We start from the raw sequence: 12,387 nt of genomic DNA, 5'->3' as shown, positions 1-12,387 counted from the left end.
GTCTCGTATAAACTATTCCCTAACCTTGTTCAAGTTTCACCCTGGGTAATACGTTAGTGTATCATCCCCAGCGGAGTCGCCAAACTATGGACAGGGCCATCCGCGCCGCGCGCACCCGCGCGTTGTGGTTTTGAGGCGGCGGCACTTCAACCACGGAACCTTGGTTTGCCAAAGCACATCATGGGCCGTTACCGATTTATGAGGTATTGAAACCGGTGAAAGGTTGAATAAGCCTGCATTTGTGGAGTCGCCACCAATTTATTGTGGAAAATTGGAAACCGTTCGAATACCTCGTGCCATGTCAAGACACAAAGTAATGACATGAATACTAAGAACTCATTACCCTTAGCATTCTATGTCTAGAGTGACTCTGGAGATGCCAATAGAAATGGATGTCCAGAGATAACTGGAGTAAGGGGTGAGGGTACGTATCCGGAAGTTCTTTGATTCGAACACCTAGTCCCGCCCGCCTCGATAGCGGCCTCTACTAATGGTTAGAGAAGCCGTTCATATTTGATATGTCGTTGATGTAATGTATGCAATGCAACTAGACCTGTTATCGGGCCGGTTTCGGGCTTGGCCGGGCTTGGCCGGGGGCGGGCCGGGCTCACCAGGCTAGACCCTGAACAGGCCAGGGGGGGGCACGGGCTTGGCCGGGTTTGGCCGGGTCAGAGGCGAAGTCCCGACCGGGCCGAGGGGGGGCGGGCTGGAGGCGGGCTGGGGACGGGCTAGAGGCGGGCTGGGCCTGTTTTATTCTTTTTTTTTTTTATTAAAAAAAATAGTGACGATGGAATTTCATACGTAATCGAAAATTTTTATATTATTCCTTAATAGAAACGACATACATTCGATATTCGATAACTCCATAACTAAATTACATAATTATTTGACTTGCATAATAACGACGGAATAGATAATTGAAATTGAAATGACTCGATTTTAATATCACGGGTATAATTCACGAATCACGAGTAATGCCATGGGCCACCTTCAAATGACGATACATGACGCCGTATCCTTCACGGGTTCTCCATTTGTAGGATTTGGTAATATTATTATCTTCACAAACCTTGCAAATACACTTGAATTCATTAGACATATTTGGATCGGACATTTTGTGGAAGTACCTCCATACGAATAGTTCCCGAACCATGTTTTTTTTTTGAGATGTTAAATAACTTGAATTTATAAAAATATAGAATAGAATAGTTGAGAAAGTGAGAGGACTAAATGTGGGAATTGAGGGGTTATTTATAGGATTAGAATTAGGAAAATTAAAATAAAAAAAATAAAAAAACAAAAAAAATTGACGTTTGAATTCTGGGAAATTGCCAACTTTAAAGTTGGTAGAGATTCCAAAAATTTCAACTTTAAACGTTGGTTTTCAAAAATTGACGTTGGAAATTTGGAAATATTTGGTGATTTGAGAGATTTGGTGGGGCCTGCCAACTTTAAACGTTGGTTTTCCTTTTTTTTTTTTTTTTTTTTTTTTTTTTTTTTTAGTTATTATTATTATTAAATTGAAGTGATTAATTATCATTTTAGGGGGGAAAAGGAGAAAAAAATAAAGGGCTTGAACTTTACTATTATAAATTTTTGAAAAAATTTCAAAATTTATAATAATTAAGTTGCCTACGTATCTTCGTCGGAAATCGGAAGAATCAAAGCCCACGTAGTTCTTTACTTACCCGACTTACTTAATTTTTTTGAATTGGAGGCGGGTGGATGACTTTGAGCTTTCTAGGTTGGAGAGCTCGTCTCGGATGACCCATCGTCTTCCTCTAATGGGTCGTACTCCGTTGCCCCTTGACGTCTTATTTTGGCTTGATCCCAATCTTTTTTGCATACACACATCTTTACGGTCGAGGGTGCTAGGCTAGATCTTCTGTCATCTAAAACTCTTCCACCTGCACTAAAAGCGGACTCCGACGCAACCGTAGAAGCAGGAACAACAAGCACGTCTCTAGCTATTTTTGATAGTAAGGAGAATTGTATGGAACGAGATTTCCACCAAAGAAGGATGTTGAAATCCTTATCATTTTGTTCAACTTGATATGATAAATAATCGTCCAATTCTTTTGTGGCGCAAATAGTAGTGGAGGATTGTGTTGACGATGCCCGGAATAAAATTGAATGAAGTTCGTTGTCAAACCGAGCGCTCTTTTGAGCCGGAGGGTTATCACTACTAGACTCGTCATTAACCGTAGCATAAATTTTAGACAACTCACGTAAAACATTAATACAATCATCAACATAATTTTGAGCATTATATTCAACAAGACCAAGCAATTTATAATAACACTCTATGCTATTTCTTAAACCAATATGTTTAACACACGGATCTAATATGCAAGCAACACCATATATAAGTGGAAAAGTTTTAAAATATTTCAACCATTTTTGTTTCATATCAATTATCACAGGTATTAAACATGGTTCGGCCTTTTCAATCTTAGAAAATGCAAGAACGATTTTTAAACATTCAAGTATAACTAAATGCACATTAGGTTCATACACAAGAGAGAAAATGTTGGTGGCTTTGTAAAACGGTTCAAATAGTTTACAAACATTTTCGGCAATTACCCACATACTATTATCAAGCATTTCTTGGTCGTAACGTTGGTGACTATTATATAACTCATTTAAAACGACTTTATATTTTAGAGCTTGGTTAAGCAATTTATATGTCGAATTCCACCTAGTAGGGCAATCGGTGGACCATTGTTTTGGTTTTAACCCATGTTGTTTGCACAATGTTTTGTATTGTGTTTTCCTCGATCTAGCATTTCTAATCCAATTAATGCAAGTTTTGATTGGTTTTATAAGTGGTGCAAGAAAAGTAACTCCTTCTTGAGCCGCCAAGTTTATAATATGGGCACAACACCTAATATGCACAAGTTCGCCATTTAGCAATAAATTATCCATTCCAAGAACATGTTCAATACATTTAGTGTTAGCCGATGCATTGTCAAATGAGATGGAGAAAACGTTCTTAGACAAATTAAACTTTTCTAAACATTTTTTAAGACGCAAAAAGAGATTATAACCGGTGTGTATTTCTTCCATGATATCAAAAGCAATAATACGTTTTTGTAAAAAATAATCATGATCAATCCAATGAACGGTAACACACAAAAACGGATCATTTTGTTTTGTAGTCCATGTGTCGCTAGTTAATGCTACTCGGCCATCATATTTAGCAAAATATTCAATTAATTCTTTTTTTTGTTCTTTATATTGTTCCATAGTAGTTCGTTTTAAAGTGTGACGGTTAACACGAGTAAAAGCGGGTTGTAATGCTCGCTTATTAAAATTTTCCAAATTAATACTTTCACCATAAGTAAAAGGCAACTCTTCAAGATTAACGAAAGTAGCCATATGACCAATCATAGCCTTTTGGTTATAAAAAAAGGTTTACCTCCACCGGCTTCTTTACTCATGAAACCGCTAAGTTGAGTTTGAGTTTGGCTAGCAACACCACTTAGGTTATACCATGCTCACTATTCAAGTGACGACTCATGCTTCCAAGTCCACTTCCAACTTTCCAAGCAAAATCTTTGTGTACTTTCTTCACATCACGGCAAACGGTGCATACACAACGACAACTCCTCGGATCATTTGCGTCTTGCACCTTCACGAAATAGTTCCATACAAATGATACTTTCTTATTTCCTTTTTTACTTTGAGTCGCTTCTTCTTCAATATGTGCATCATGGGTAGAACCTACAAAAATTCAAATAAATTAGATGATTATATTACTAAAATGCAAGATTAAAACAAAAACTAACACTAATTAAAAAATAAAAGTAACAATAATTAAAAAAGCGAAATTAACAATAATTAAAAAACGGAAATAAAATATATTACCCTCTTGAGACGCAAACATCGCATCAACTTCTTCCGGAGTATAATCTCTTCCCTCTTCCATTTTTATATCACTAATTTAAAATTTTAATAATAACAATAATTAATATTTATTATAAATTTATAATAATTAATTAATAAGATAATTCTATTATACTAGTAATCTATTATATTCTAACTTAAAATTAATTAATAAAAACTTGATAATTTGAATTTAGAGAAATATAGAATAGATTAAGATAGAGAGTTGAGAAAGTGTGAGGATTAATGTGGGAATTAATGGGTATTTATAGAATTAGAATTAGGAAAAAAAAAAAAAAAAAAAAAAATCCTACCGTTGGAAAGCCAAAGAATGGCAACAAATATTATGGGAATTGGGAAATTGTAATTAGCCGTTAGAAAGAGCTGTTGGCAGCCAACAGCTATTTTTTGAGCGGGCCGGGCCGGGCCGGGTAAGGAGGCGGGTCAGGGGGCGGGCCAGGAGGCGGGCCGGGCTGTGCTTTCATGACCCGGGCCAGGCCAGGATATGCAGGCGGGTTTGGCGGGCTTGGCCGGGCGTGGCCGGGAAGCCGTGTCTTCGAATCGACCGAAGGGCGGGAGGTCGGGCGGGGGCGGGCGGCTGACCGTGCGATTGGCCACCTCTAAATGCAACAAACATTGATTAATCCTAGCATGTGAAATTAGACTATGTCGGTTAACACGTATTTTAGCAAACAATTTGGTCGAAGTAAATGTTAGATTCAATACATGTGTGTTGAGTTTATCGATTAGGTACTTAAGATGGGGAGGGGTTCAATTAAGTACCCTTTTTAAAATTAAAGCGAAATTAAAGCTAAAGATCGTTCACGATTTTCCTTCTGAAACAATACACAGGAAAATTGAACAGTTTCGGTGACTGTACAAACAATCAGAGTTGTGCTGTATTGTTTGTTTGATCAAATGCGTGAACCAAAAAAAGAAAACAAATAAAATCGAAGGCAAACGAAATAAAAGAAAGCAAGAGACACACCATTTTTAACGTGGTTCGACCTACTCTCTAAAGGTCTACGTCAACACTCTCTCTTATTTATATTCACTTTATAACTAAACCCGATTACAAAGCAAATCCCCACGATCAACCCCGATCGTGCAACTCGAATACAATCCCATACCCCAATAAAACTCTCTCTCACAAATTGAAAATTACAATACGATATGTCTCCTTATATGGTTCAACAATTAGAACAATGGAGAACAAAAATTAGCCTTATGAATATACGACTTGCGTACTCAGACTCAATCCACAAACACGGCTTTCACAAATGTTTTGCAAACTGAAAGTTGTACACTAAAGAACAAATTTGCAAACACTTCTTTTAAGAACAAATAAGACGAAATGATTTTCTGGAAACTTTTTAAAACACTTTGCTCTCAAAATATTCCCGTGAAAAGTTACAAGTGAAGGGAGTTGTATAAATATAAAAGTTGTTGGTTGACCAAATCAAATCCCACTTTGTTAGGTAACAAAATTTTTCCAAAATAAAATCTTTCATTCCTTCTTTTACGTAAAAGATAGTTGTTTATCAAAAGCCAATTACCAAATTTGGAAAATATTATTTAGCATAAAATTTAGGAAGTTTCTAACAGAATATTTCCAATCAAATTATTTTGCCAAGAAAATATTTTACATCGAAATCATTTTATCAAACGTGATAAGCCGTGATTTATTGGATCGAATGAGAGAGTAAGCACAAGTTGTATACTCTTACAGTTTTTCTAGACACGATTCAAGACTCATCCAACGCTCCATCCGTCTTCTCTTCCGAGCAAATGTATTTGTGGGCCTGTCATACATACATCTAGCATATATCATTAATTTAGCGGGGATATGAAAATGAAGGACTTGTCATCATCAATATAATAGGTGCAATAAATTCCCCCTTTGATGATGGCAAGTTCCTTTGAAAAGTTTCCCCCTCAATATCAGAATACTCCTATAAACATTCAAGAAAAATCCAAGACAATAGCAGAAATAGGAAATAACATGATCAGTAAAATAACTAAACCAAAGTTCATGGAACACACACGAGATTATCATAGGCATAGGTCAAATATCAGCAGCTACTAAGTGCACTAGAGTCCCTAAATCTTTCCCCCTCTTGACATCATCAAAAGGAGAAAGATGGTCAAAATGTGTCAACGCATCGCCCCATGGTCATTTAAGTGTCAGTGCACCTACCAGACACAGTCAAAAAGACATCATCGAAATAAGTACAGACCACTAATAAGAGTACGAATAATACATAATCAGCAATAATAAGAGGCATGCAAAAGAAGGGTAGGGGAGGAGAGGTCTATTTGGGAAAGCGGGCTAAGAGCTATTTGAGGAGGTCAGGAATAACAGTAAGCTGGGCAAGGAGTTCTCTGATGGCCACCAACTCTTGTAAGATCGTTCCCAAACCACCAGCCGTGGTATCTGAGAGGTCATCCAACTTCAATCCAAGAGCCCCATAACCACTTGTACTAGACCCAGCAGAAGCCTGACTGCGCAACCCAAGCAACTGATCATCAACAACCCGAATATGCATCTGCCCCATCAGCCCATCTCCCATACGATCATCCAAAGCAACACAAAAGCTATCATCCGACAAAAGTTTCAACTGCCAAAATACATGACTCAACCACATCCCATAGGGCAAATCCCGTTTCTTCTTGCTATTTGCTTTCTGAACGTCGGCTGCAACTTCACGGATATAATGAAACATAATAACAGCCAGATTTACAGGTTTTTTTTATCATAAGATGATACATGAGCAGCAAATCAGAAATATGCCAATAACCACGAGAATGAGGACGGGGAGTAATGGTCCATCGAATAACATTATACAAAAAACTGATGAGGGGCATCAAGAATACGGGGGCTAATTTGACCATTGATATTAGCATCAGGATCAAAATATTGAAGAACCATGAGAGGTCCAAGTTAACCAACCTCGGCCAACTATTTTGAGCAAGAATATCAAAGCCAGCAAATGGGATTTTAAACATTTGGGCAAACTCAGCGGCTCGTAAGACAAAGGGCTTACCATTAATTTTAGCAGATAGCAAAGTTCCGTGATTGTTCACCGTAAACGACTGATAAAATTGAAAAATTTCCCGGATGAATACCACAGAATGAGCGGTAAACATAGAGGTCCACTTTTGAGCAGTAAGAAGATCAAGGAAAAAAGAGAAGGCGGGTTTAGATTCTAACCATGAAAACGGGTAGTAACGGCCTGGGAGAATAGAGTGAGCAAGTAATCGTTGACAAAGACTGAAGTCCGTGTCAGTCATATCCATAGACCGAAGAAAGTCGAGAACTTTATCGCTATCCTTGGAAGACAGTAGTGTAGCTTTCATGACTGGAGCACCATCCACCGTAGCAGCATCGACGTACACCGAAAAATCTGGGCGCTTTCTTTTAAGAGACACTCCCTTTCCTTTTTTCAACAACTCCAAATGTTTCAAACTGTCATAAAGACTGGCAGTCCACTCTTCATTCCCAGATCCTCTATCATCCTCATACACCATCTTCCCTTTACCTTTCCCTGACACATGAGCCGGAACAACCCAATTTCCATCCTCGGGTTCACTTATCCTAATCCCTGACACATGACACTAATATGTTCACTTAATAAGGTAAATAGAGAAATCTTTGAAGAATTTCAAAGAGTTCAAGGAATCACGATTTAGTCGTGATGGGATTATCAAAGTGAAGACTTTGATATAAGCCAAATGAATTGTGATATAGTATCACAAATTAATCTCTCTTAGCACGCATTATGAAATAATGTGTGATTGGATAAGAAATCAAACGCTATTCGATATGGTTTGAACTTCAATCAAGTTACTTTGAGTTACTTGATCCTTTTGGGGATTTTATCATTTTGTCTAAAATTATTTTTCCACTAAATCGAATCATATGAGATATGAAATGGTAAGGGTACCATGGTTGTAAGTTTTTCACAAGAAACAAATGCTCATTTTTCCCTTGCAATTATCACGAGCACGACGGGTTTGCGGCTCATGAAGCTGTCTTTCTAAATACAAGTTTATTTTTAGAAGACAGAGTGAGAGAAATTATTCAAGAGCCACAAAGAATGCCACAGAGAATGTTATCTCGCAAGAAACTGGTCTTTCTTGGATACATGAGACGTTTTGTGTAAAATATTGTTTCTTTAAAACCTAGGAGGTTAAATTCGTCACTTGTTAAAAATGATGAATTCATACTACTTTTAAGAAAGTAAAGAGCTTATAACTTACAAAGAAATTGTTTGATTCAAGTTGATTACTTCTGGAAAGTAATAAACATATGACTTACATGAGAGTATTTAAGTCACAACTCAATATAAGGCTTAGAGCCATGAAAATCCGAAATAAAAAGGGCTTGATTGGTGGCAAAGTGTTTTGCACTAGTTGAAATGCTTAAGTCTATTTGAATCTTCTTAGGGATTGTGTTTCATTATTATGAAATACATAGCAAGTGAAATCTAAAACCCACTTCTTCAATTAGAAGGAATGTATTCAATACATGTCTTGAGTTTTGTAGATTCTTGCAATCCTAAGATTATGTGAAACTTAAGAGAGAATCTTAAGTAGGACATCAATGAGTTGGAATCAATGATTTGATCATGTTATAAAACGTTTCTCGATAAGTCGAGAAGTTGTGTTTATACATGAAGTTTAGTGGGAGTTACGGAAATTTTAATTAGTCTTATATGTGAATGACATATTGATCATCGAGAATGATTTAAGACTTATGGAGTATTATAATACATCTTTAATATCCGGATTTATGAAGATAAATCCACATGATATTAGCGTCAGTAAGAAGTCTTATGTTGATAAGATTCATGACTAGTTCAATTAAATTGAACATATTTGATTGATTTCAATTGCTTTGCTTGCCGAATCAATTAAAAAGAAATGATGTATAACACTTCATATGCTTTGAGTATGATGAATTGTTTTCAAAATCGAATTTAAATAATCTTTACCAAGTAAGCCATAAAGATTACTCTTAAGTGCTTGCAGAAGCATTAAGGCTATAATGCAAATTGTTTATGATGCAATATTGTGTAAGGGTGTTACACAAGTGACAATTGACAATTGAGGTTGCGCATGGTTTCCGACAAAAAGCATAATCAAAACACATTAGGATGGTTAAGATACCATTGTGGTTATGTTATTTAAGAAATAGATTTTCTAGAATCGTTCTAAACAATAAAGAACAATAAGAGATATTTATAACGGAAATTGAGTAGACTTGCAATCATGAGATGTGCAAGAAGGATGAGTCCCGCACACTATGAAAACAGTGGGAGCTATTCTTAGGCTAGAGGGCCTATGTCTTGATTGGATCTCGACACGTACTCATAAAGTTTTGTAATGCAAATGTATACATTACAAAGGAAAACGACTATGTAGTGAGGTTGAGTAAGGTACAAGAAATTGAAAAAACCTACTAACCAAAGCCTTCTCAAAGGCTAAACATGATGAGTCATGTCATTTCAATTGAATTGAAATGAACAACTACGTACAAGACCAAATTAGATTATAGAACATGAAATAGTAATCAGGCATTGGCTATTCGTGTGTGATGATCGCATTTGTCGTTCGAGTTTTACTTTAAAACTCTTTTATTATACTTTGTTACATCCAAACGGGTTGTGGAGACAATTGAACCCCGTTAATGTGAACACGGATTAGCATTGTATTCGCCCATAGTCACTTGTATGAGGTGACGTCTCGAAGTGACTAGAGTGTGATGCGATTGATGGCAAGTTCAAGTGCCATACAGTCATGTGAGATGACTAGTCGATCACATAGGCAGACTGTTAGGAACACTTTGTCGGGCCTTATGACCGCTTATAGAGTTCTGGCAAATTTATATAGCCTGGTTGTGGCGAGAGCTGCTATAGTATTCTAATGAGTCGATTCTTTTGACTAAAGACTGTTCGCCTAAGTTGGCACAGTTTCAGATTAACTTTGATTTGTGTTACTACGACCTTCGTAAATGGGGTCAAATGGGCATATTTTGGGTTATGATGGCTGTGGCTAGTCGAAGGGAATGAGTGCGATGGGAATTGTCCATCCCCTTGTAAGGGTTAAAACAATATCTCAGGGCCACTTGAGAAGTAATGAACTGGAAATGCGTGGCCACGCTCGGAAGGTATCTATGATAGATAAATCTGGTCAAACAGTTATTCTCCAGATCGAGGAAACCACTCTCGATATGATCACTTGCAAGTACGACCTGAAAGACACCTTGCATTGAGTGGGAGATAGTAATAGGACAAGAGAATTGGTGACGCACACTTGTCGAGGACAAGTGGGAGATTGTTGGGAAATGTGTCCTCAACAATAGTGCGATCACATGATTTAAATATCATTATTAAATCTCATTTTAAGAATACATGTGGGATGTAATATTTTACAAGTCAACTGGTCCACACATATCGGTAATGATTGGCTGACTAGAGTTTGACATTACTGTCATGCGACGGTGGTGATCAGTTGATCCCCTTAGGTCATACCTATAGGGAAATACTCTTAATTGATTATTTAATTAATCGTATACCGATACGAGTTAATTAAATTGCTTAAAATTGACGGATAATTTTGTGAGTATAATTTACGTATCTTATTGTAAATATGATTAAATAAGACACGGTCTAAGTAATCGAATTGTTTTATTACTTAGATGAAATTATTGTTTACAGAAACAATTGAAACGAAATGAATAAATTATTATATATACAGAATGTTGTAGTTTATAATTTGGAAACTTTTGGTACAAGTAATTACGAATTACTAGTCGATTTTGTAAATGACATATTTTATGAGTATGTTGATTTTTAATATGTTAAAAATACATTACAATTTCATATGTCAAGTAACATGTCACATATGTTACAATTGACAAATGACAAAATAAAATGGAGCATCCATTTTATGTTGTATATGCCGAAATAATGGAGGGAGTATATGATATACATTGTGTTTTTATCTTGAGTGGAAAACACAATAATTATACCTAAAGGAGTAGCCATGCACACCTATGCTTTTGAGAAGAGCAAAATAAAAGGTATTGGGCTACCTACCCAAGGCCCCCTCTCTCTTCTCTTTTTCGGCCCTATCAAAAAAAAGAGAGCAATTTTTCCTCTCTAATTATTCATTCATTTTTGTGATACAAAATACAATTTTCTAGTGTAAGAAAATGGATAATCTCTACAATATATGATTTTTCTAGAGAAATAAACTCACAAAAATTACTCCTCTCTTGACCGAAATATTCAAGAGTAAAACTACAATTTATATTGTGTCAATTTTATAGTAAAACTAATATTATTACTAGATCTAAATAATATTAGTTATTATGAGTATTCCTTGGGTATATGCTTTTGGGAGGGATTCTATACTTGAATCCTTGTTCTTCCATTTGGAGAGCTCAAGAACAAGTGAGTAGGAGAACTCACTTGTGCCCATAAGAACCGAAATTACAATGTAAGGGTGATTTCTTCTTTATTTTGCTACCTTGTTTGCATGCATAAGACCTTTATTTATTTTTATGACAAATTAATTTATAACATATATGAGTATGTTTATGTATATAGATCTACTTTTCCTTCAGGTTTCTGATCTTGATCTTGCTTGAATACAACGATCAAGTGTTCTTTGAAGTTGTACCTTCTTGGTCCAAACTTCAAGCTTGCATCTTCGAAGTTGTACCTCCTTGGTCCAAACTTCAAGCTTGCGTCTTTGTAATTGTTCCTTTCTATATTAAGACTTGAGCACACAATTACACGCATATGTTTATAATATTAAGTCCAAATACAAATCATTACTGTCATTATCAAAACAATTAATTAGGACTAAAGGTCCAACAAGTTGCAAGAACATTCTTGCTAGAACTCCCACTGAAATTTATATTTCTCCTTGTTTCTTCAAACAAGGATGCCTTGGATTTAGTGAGATTTTCTTCACAAGGTTTTCTTACCAAAGAAGTAGGCATAAATATTGGAGTGGGAGGTGTGGAAGTGGTAAAGTAGCAAAGATTTCCATCCTGACCAATGCCAATGCGTATTTATCTAATCGTATCATTGTCATACTCGGAGCACTTTTCATCGAATGATTGGAGCCTTGAATTAATGGTGATTGATGTAAGAGTATTAGATCAATCCATTGCGAATAAATAACTACAAGAACGGAAATGAAGGAAATAATTAACATCTATCGTTTTAATAATACTTGTAAACAAGTATTGCATTTATATAGTGACCTCTACCCAACTATTATAAATGATTCCGAGGTCCAAATTCATATTAACTCGGGCACGGTGAGCCGATTCATCCCTTATTAATATAACTCGGTGGATTAACTCTTTAATCGATTCTACCTCTAGAACTCTCGGTCGATACAAATTACTTTAATATTTATCTTTAGCCCGGAACACATGCGACTACGGTCACGAATACTTCCGTTGAGCTCAATCCAAATTTCGAT

At 36.2% G+C, this 12,387-nt stretch overlaps 1 long non-coding RNA gene across 1 annotated transcript; it reads right to left on the bottom strand.

Moving 5' to 3' along the window:
• Positions 1-802: 802 nt before the first annotated feature.
• Positions 803-3,483, bottom strand: LOC141640152 (uncharacterized). The gene is made up of 2 exons (XR_012542880.1): positions 3,419-3,483; positions 803-1,069 (listed from the first exon to the last, which is right to left on the bottom strand). It is a non-coding gene; the product is annotated as an uncharacterized LOC141640152 (long non-coding RNA).
• Between the last annotated feature and the right edge of the window lie 8,904 nt (positions 3,484-12,387).

The sequence above is a fragment of the Silene latifolia genome, unplaced genomic scaffold (assembly GCF_048544455.1).
Source record: "Silene latifolia isolate original U9 population unplaced genomic scaffold, ASM4854445v1 scaffold_73, whole genome shotgun sequence".
NCBI classification, from domain to species: domain Eukaryota; kingdom Viridiplantae; phylum Streptophyta; class Magnoliopsida; order Caryophyllales; family Caryophyllaceae; genus Silene; species Silene latifolia.
This window is presented reverse-complemented; position numbering and strand designations above follow the sequence as displayed.